Here is an 8,699-nt window from a genome sequence, read left to right as displayed (position 1 = left end):
CCAAAAAGGTGGGTAACAACAAATTAATTACGCTCTCAAAGCTGTAAAGATTTATTATAGCTAAGATGTATGAGAGAACTTCTCATAATTTACAGGAAATTCACTGAGAGATTCAAACAACAGATTCAGAAGTACAAACAGATTTTGGTTTGGACCATATTGCGAATCTTTTGAGTTAGCTAAAACAATTAGGCAAGGGTAGCCATGAAGCAAATACTCTATCATGACGGTAAAAGTCTAATAATATAATTAACAACATCTGGATGAGAGGCCTTGGATTGGAGACACCCACAGCAGAGGAAGACCGCCGAAAAGATGGATAAATGACATCTGGCAACAAGCTGGAATAGACTGGATGCAAGTGACCAGAGGCAGAAGTCGGGGGAAGGTTAAAGAGGAGACCTGTATTCGAAGACACACCCAAAGGCTGATCTAGATACTAGTAGATAGATGTATTTATTGGCTTATGTAAATGTTAAATAGGTAGAACAGCTGTTGGCAACGTTCCATCCCAATCTAGTTTTAAATTTTAAGGCTGAGTTGCACCACCTAACTTTGACAGTAGTAACTATAGCGATATCCGGCGTTTTTTGTATGGAATTTGACAGATTTTTGACGTTTGTCAAAGTTAAAGTAAGATGATGCAACCCAGCCTTAGTCATCTATGATCACGTACGAAGCTTGCTAAGTTTCCTAAATGTGACGTGCAGCTGTTCTTTCTAGGCTGTGACGTCACCTATCAATATTCGATGAGCCGTGGAATTGTTTTCTTTCTGAAAACCGCAATAAATACTGAGTCAGCTGAAGGTTGCAAGATTAAAAACATTAATCGGCTGAACTCAATGAGATTTGTAAAATCCTCGTGTTCACGAGAGATTTCATACGTCTTCTTATCAGGTTATGTCATGGGTATAAATTTTTGGCGGGGTTCCTCGATAGTTTGGTAGAATAAGAGCAATCCAAATTAAATTCAAAAATAAATTCAAAATCAAGCGACTGAATACTTCTAGGTTTATCCATCACTACTCGTAAGCTCTACATTATATGACTCTATCGCAAGCAAGACAGTGCGTGGTAAGATGAATATTAATTCTGGCTCTTAATGATTTCATCACAATATCACTTTGTAAGGAAAGACTTTACTAATATTATAAAGAGGAAAGATTTTATTGAAGCTCCGAAACTACTGGACCAATTTGAAAAAATATTTCAGAATTAGAATCCTACATTATGTTTGACTAACCTATATGGTACGATATTCGCGCTGAGGCGGCTAGTGAACGATAAAAAGGTAGTCTCTGACTGATATAACTTAGTATATTCAAAGTATGAATAAGTATTCCACCGCCACCCTGGATAGTAAAATTGAAACGATTTAAATGAATAACCCACTTCTGCGCTTCAGAATACAGAAGGCTGTGTGTAACAATGCTCAAAATCTACAAAATTATTCATACATTTTATTCAAGAGCAATACAAATTTGCAAAATTCGCATCCAAAGTATACTCGGCGTAATAAAATTTAGCTTCGCACACGTATTGACGTAGACGAACATTTTATGGGCACAATAAAATTTCACTCTGCCTGTTTTATTTCCGTACAATATGAAAATTTGATTGTGCAAAATATTGGATCGAATGATTTCGGCAAAGGTACAGTTTCGTGTTACCCTTTTGTCGCGGTATAATTCAATTGGAAAGTAATTTATTGTGTTTTTCGCTTCTATTATAACCGTATTTCACGGCTTTTAATGCTCCATTTGCTGATTCATGAGATGAGAGATACTTTATAAATCGTAGTTACCTTCTTTAAGGTGCGGAGAATAAGAGCTATTATAAGATTTAAAACTTTCGCGTTCCTTTTAGACTTAAATAGAAGTTAAGACCCGTGTCTATCTATTTAAATAAGAGCTACTTATTTTACAGAAAAAAATTGTCATTGTTTCTGATATATGACTGTTAGTTCGTTTATTATTTCTCAGATACTTAATTAGAACTAATTATAATTGTGTCCCACGTTCAACAACTCACTCGCATTGATATCCAGAGTGAGTTATTATTACCAATATAGTTATATTGGTAATAATAACTCACTCTGGATATCAATGCGAGTGAGTTATTATTACCAATATAGTTATATTACCAATATAGTTATATTGGTAATAATAACTCACTCTGGATATCAATGCGAGTGAGTTGTTGAACGTGGGACACAATTATAATTATCAGGCGAACACATCTATTAGATTATTTCCGTGTTAGTTAACCTTTTTGCTTTCAATAAAGACCTAATTATACAACATTATTTTAAATAATATTAATAAATTAGTTAGTACACACTTTACAGCAGCTGTCACCATTAATATTAATCGCATAATTAAGTGCTGAACATAAAACTTCCTAACATGATACAGCTCGATTAAACTTACAATACAGTCATAAAATATTACCAGAACTCAAAGTGTACAGTTACAGGGTTGTCATTATTTTGAATGTTTTTCCGTATTCAAAAAAACTAAAAAAAAATTTTTTTGTTTTAAGGTACTATCTATTAATAGGCCTTAATATTTCTTTTATTTTTGGTTGCGATAGTTGTAATGATAACTATACCATCAGCTTGACAAAGACTACGAAAATGTTTGTCTCGGTTTAACAAACTTACGATCGTTTTATTTGAAAAAAAAAACCCAAGTACTTATTGAAAAGCCGTGTGGTGACGGCAGAGTAGAATACATTTGTCACCAACCCCTACTCTTCCCGCGGGTGTCGTAAGAGGCGACTTAGGGACTACACATCAAACAGAGAATGGGCAGCAGCGCTTTCTGAAAAACATCAATCTTTTAAACTGCGATCTCCAACCCGCCTGCCAAGCGTGGAGATTATGGCAAAACCCTCCACTATAGTGGAGGAGGCTCATAGTCCAGCAGTGGACTGTAAAGGGCTGTTGATGATGATGACTTATTGAAAATCGAAGAATAAGGAAATTGATAGCAGTTTTCCAGAGTTTTTCCAGTCATTATAAAAAAAATCCACCTTCGGCCTGATCATCACTTAACATCAGGTGAGATACAGGTCAAGAGCTTCCTCGTTGTGGATATTTTTTTTTAATATTAGGCATATTGTTATAATAACGTAGGAAAAATTCCTATGCCGCCAACCCTTGTCCCCAACAGGCGAAGTTAGCTCATAAATCGGTTTGCTCGCGACGGACACTTTTCGCCAACGCATCTGCGGCACAACTTTTAACTACCGAGCTAAGTAATTTTTATGAGCCCCCCCAAACTTCGCTAATATATTCATAGAGAAATACATCAAAGTTAAGAACCTAAATGAACATGTTACGGAGTTTCTGTCATAAGAACTGGGGAACAAAGCTGCAAGTTTGTAACGAGTGGGATCTATTAATTTTGTTTCGTTCTTTCTTGCCGTGATAGGTAAGTTCTTTTACTAGGTAAAGCTACATGTTCTGTCTTTTATCCCCATGATCGTGAAATCATTCATTTTGCACATCATCATGCGCCGAAATAAAGACGCTTAGGTGGACAGGGGTGTAACTAGGCTGGATCATCCTACCAGTCCTACTAATATTATAACAGCGAAAGTTTGTATAGAGTTTAGATGTCTGGATGTTAACATATTTTGTAACTCTTTCACGCAAAAACTACTCAACGGATTTTGATGAAACTTTACGGTATTATTGTTTACAACCCAAAACATACAGGCTATAATTTATGACGATATGACAAATAAGAGGATAAAATTATCACTTCACGGGATTTATTGCAACAATATCTATTTTAACGGTAAATAATATTTACCCTCCCGACGTTTCGGCTCGGTTGCACGAGTCATGGTCGCGGGCAGACTGAAGAGATGCGGCGTCGTCTGCTCCGGCGCGATGAGTTTTCTTCACCCACCCGCATTTGCACAATATTTTCGTCAGTGGTACAGTCAGTCCGACAAACTACACTAACAGTGTCCGGGCAGGCCTGGCTCACTCCGCGCGGTACATCCGATAATTACCTACAGCGAAGCGCTCCGCCGGCGGGTATTATATCAGTCGAGTGTCACGCGCGCGCCCGTCAGGACGCTGGCGTGCGTTGTAGTATGATTATAATTCTATGATCGAGGTATTATTTAAAAATGGACATAAAGAGAAAGAAATATTGTGCGGCGTTCGGGTGTTTAAATTCGAAAAGAAATCTACCGGATTTATCTTTTTTTTTCGCTTCCCAAAGATGCTGAAAGGTATGTTGGCCATGTAGGTAATCAATAATTCTTAGGATAGTATAGGAACCTAACCTACTATGACTACTGCTCAGAATGCATTCGTTCGTTTCAGCCAAATGACGTCCACTGCTGGACAATGGCCTCTCCCAAGGTTTTCCATAATGAATGCATACATACGTACCTCATTACAAATAATAAGTAGATTAATTATTTTTTTCACTAAACAGCAACCCTAACAGCGTAAGAAGAGTTCAGAGGCACGCGATAGAAAGAGACAAAACTTGTAGGTGAATAAAATTGTAGGTACGTAGTACTGTGCGAGCTGAATTCCACTGTATCGCGTCGTAGCAAGACTCGCATTTATTTAAATCGTCTTGCGGAGTAATCCTTCTGTACCTGTACTATTACTTATTCTGTGGTCCGGGTTTCTCTGAGACGGCCTAGAACGCGATTTGTACTTCGTTATCACCGGATTCCACGCTGATGATAGGTTAAATCCATCTTCTCGATTGAAATTCTTATGCTTTTTAATTTCAATGGCTTCACGTATCAACCTAACAAAATAGATATTGTTGCAATAAATCCCGTGAAGTGATAATTTTATAGTAAAAAATGCAACATAATAGTTTAAAATTATTAAATAAGAGGATATTCAAAGTGAGACCTATCCCAGATAAACTGCAGGAGAGCCGTCTGCGGTGGTACGGACACGTTACGAGGCGACCATCAAATGACCAGAAAAGTGCTAGACATCGAAACTAAACCCCGAGGACAAGGAAGACCCCGAATCACATGGATGTCCATACTAAATAAGGACCTCAGAGTCAAGTCAACGAAGAGACGACTCAGGACTGAGCTGCCTGATACAGAGAGCCGACCCCAAATAAAATGTTAAAGAGCCAAGCAAAGAAGATCGTGAAATCAGTTTAAAGTACTTACAACTTTGTAGCGGAACCAGAGCGGCTGCGACGACTAGAGTTACAAAGATTTCTAAGAATCCAGCTACATATAATATTTAATGTCACAAACATTGTTTGACGTCTTTGTCATAAAATAATTACTATTTATGGGTGAATATCAACAAACTCGTTTTTTGCCTAATTCCGGTGGCGAATTTTAATTTCCACTTTCCAAAACTTTTTTGTGGCAGAAATAATAGTAAATAACTTGTATTATTCAATGATATGGTAGAGATCAAAATATTATTAATACTTCTCGAGACATGTCCATTTGAAATTATCAANCCAGTTCCGTGGTCATTTAGAGGGTAAGGCTAAATTAGCCTCGAAGAAGCTTGGTGTGCTCAATAGATCGAGACGGTATTTCACTCCAGCCCATCGTCTGCAACTTTACAAGGCGCAGGTTCGGCCTCATATGGAATACTGTTCTCATCTTTGGGCAGGTGCGCCCCAGTACCAGCTTCTCCCTCTGGACCGCATTGAACGGAGAGCAGCTCGAATCGTTGACTGCCAGGACATTTCGGATCGGCTTGACCCCTTGGCGCTGCGTAGAGATGTATCCTCACTGTGCATATTCTATCGCATGTATCACGGGGAGTGCTCCGAAGAATTATCCGGACTTATTCCTGCCGCCACTTTTCGCCACCGATCTACCCGACAGCACTTCCACCCCCATCACTTAGATGGTTGGCAGTCCACAACAGTACGTTTCTCTAGAAACTTTCTGCCCCGTACAACCAAACTGTGGAATGGACTGTCGTCTGCGGTGTTTCCGGACGGATACGACCTGCAAGCTTTCAAGAGGAGAGCGTATCTTTACCTTAAAGGCCGGCAACGCACCTGTAACGCCCCTGGGTCTGCGGGTGTCTATGGGCGACGGTAATCACTTACCATCAGGTGATCCGTTTGCTCGTTTGCCTCCTATCACATAAAAAAAAAAAAAAAAAAAAAAAAAACTTGTTCTAATACGCCTAATGACAATGTACCTACCTACCTACATAACATATCAATTGAAGGGTAGATAGATTAGTATTTAATAATGATGTTGGTAGTAATAACAAAACACTAACGACAATCAATTAAATCTTACTGGCGTTGTTGTTGTAAAAACTCTTCGAGCTGATAAATTAAAAATCTTTAAACCTACTAAACTATTGTCAAAATAGATATCAGTTTATAATGCCATGTTTGTGTACCTAGTCAGTCAGCCAGGAATTTTATTCATTAAATGCATTTTAAATGTTTCAATGTTCTCTACAATTTTGAAAAGCTCATATACCTAAATAGGTTTGAATCGCATAATAAATATTTTAACCTCATAGTAATTTGGTACTTATTGCCATTTTAATTGTGTCCAGGACAGGTCAGTATCCCCTGTACTCTTCTGTCGACCTCCGATCGCGCGCTGGACGCTTGCATTGCATTGTCGCACCGACGGGCATCGCGCTGCGTGCTTCGAATCAAAGCTCTACAATTAGCTCAATGCACTATTGCAATGGCGCCGCATTTTATTGCGAAACAGGCTTCATTAAACCGCTCGACTAAACGTTACATCATTAAAGAAATAGGCTTTGTCATTGAATCAAATTAAACTCGGTGCACAACCGCATGCCTTTACAATGTTAGTTTTATCAACTTATTATTCAATTTGCCAATTAATTAACTTAATCAACATTAAAAATATCAAATAAAATTTCCAGTAATCCAGATTTGTTTGGTGCGCTATTTGCCCACCCAATTTCAATGGAAGCATTATCTGTGGGAATACCGTGCATCGGTGGTTGTGTCGAGTGAATGATGACAAGTGGTCTGCAAATCAGGTTATCGATTCGTAATGTTAGCGACACAGGCCGGGCGTCGACCCTCCGAGCCTCGGTGCACCGGGCGACCGGAGCTCATCGTTGACCCTTTGGGAACCGGTGCAACTCAGGTAGGGCACTGCCACTAGAAGTCTACACGTTTTGTTGGCTCTTCGATAGTGAATATGGAGCTTAAGCTTTGTTAGTGAATTTAATAGTAATAATTATTACCTCCTAACTAAAGAACAAAAGCGTAGAGTGAGGATATTAATTTTAAATTAAAATTATTGGACGTAACTTTGACAGTTCTTTTGGGTAATTAATTATAACGATATAATCTGTTGCTTAATTATCTAGGTATCCTATTAATAATTTTACATTCCTATCAAAAAATTTAAAGTTCACTAAGCTCTACTTAAAGCTATTTTCGATACATTCTGGTAGCAATGATTTTCTATTTGCGCGAGTTAGCGCCCTGATCCTGTTCCCATTTAACATATTTTAACGATCGCACATCCAGCATCTTAGTTATTACTTTGTAGCCTAACTTTCCTTTCGTGACTCTTGGAGAGGGAAACCAGAACATTTTAATCAGCGACTTAGAGCCGTTCTATTGTTATTTAAACCTGCAATATGATATTTTCTAAAACGTATTGGATTCTGTAAAATTCAGTAGCAATGTTGAATCTGCTCTGAAACTTAGGAACATGGCACTTGTATTGAGCTCATCGTTGGTATTATTTTAAATATTATTTTAAAAACATCGCTGTCATCAGAAAGAAATAACTGAGGACAATATTTTAATTTTATTTATTTTTATTGTACGATAAACTAAAGCATTTTTGCAAACAATAAAGCATCAATTGCTCTCTAAGAGCAATATTTTTTGTGCATTGAGCTTTTAAAAAGCTTAACTTGAATATAACAGTTTTGTATGGTTGTTTATTTTGTAACTACTTTAGAAAATGCTTTCACTCCGTCAACCACGTGTTGAATGCTAGCTGGGACACTTTTCACCTGGGATGTGATACTATGATAGCGCTTATCTAACATTGTTATATGCGAGCCGATTAGATCCGCGAGCTGAGGTCACAGAGGGTAGAGAGGGGAGGGCTGGGTCACGAATTTACGGGTACGGGTGTTCTCGTCCCCAACTCGGTTGGAGTAAGTGTGCCACCGATGTATGTAGGTTAACATCGGACTGCGCTCGATACGCCACCGCTGCCGCCGATGTCGACCACCTAACCTAGATCAGGGTGTAGAGAGATCGCTTATGAAATCTGGCGCACGCTGACTGCATAAATGAAATGCCTTTTATATGCCCATGTTTGAAAGTATTTGAACCGATTTCGAATCTCCTCTCGGTCCCTTAATTGCATGAGATCTCACGCATTTGCGAGTTCATTCCAAATACCTGCTCTATGCTGTGTATGAAAGCAATAAATGAATATCTGTTTGAACCAACTTCCAGCTGGGCGATATTTTGTCACAGACCACAGTCACAGCACTCACAGCTGAAACTAAAGAGAGATTCTAACTAAAGAGCTTGTAAAATTTATTAATTATTTAAATCAGAAGACCAATACCTCTTCTAATATCTGAATTCTAATTATGAATATATTTAAAAAGCAGTCGTGTTTTCATTCAAGGAGTAGTGGAACAAAGAATGTAAGTCATCATCAACATACAACGACCACGCGGCTCCGTTGCC

The sequence above is a fragment of the Ostrinia furnacalis genome, unplaced genomic scaffold, assembly GCF_004193835.3.
Source record: "Ostrinia furnacalis isolate ACB-3 unplaced genomic scaffold, ASM419383v2 OfSCF7613, whole genome shotgun sequence".
Taxonomy (NCBI): domain Eukaryota; kingdom Metazoa; phylum Arthropoda; class Insecta; order Lepidoptera; family Crambidae; genus Ostrinia; species Ostrinia furnacalis.
This window is presented reverse-complemented; position numbering follows the sequence as displayed.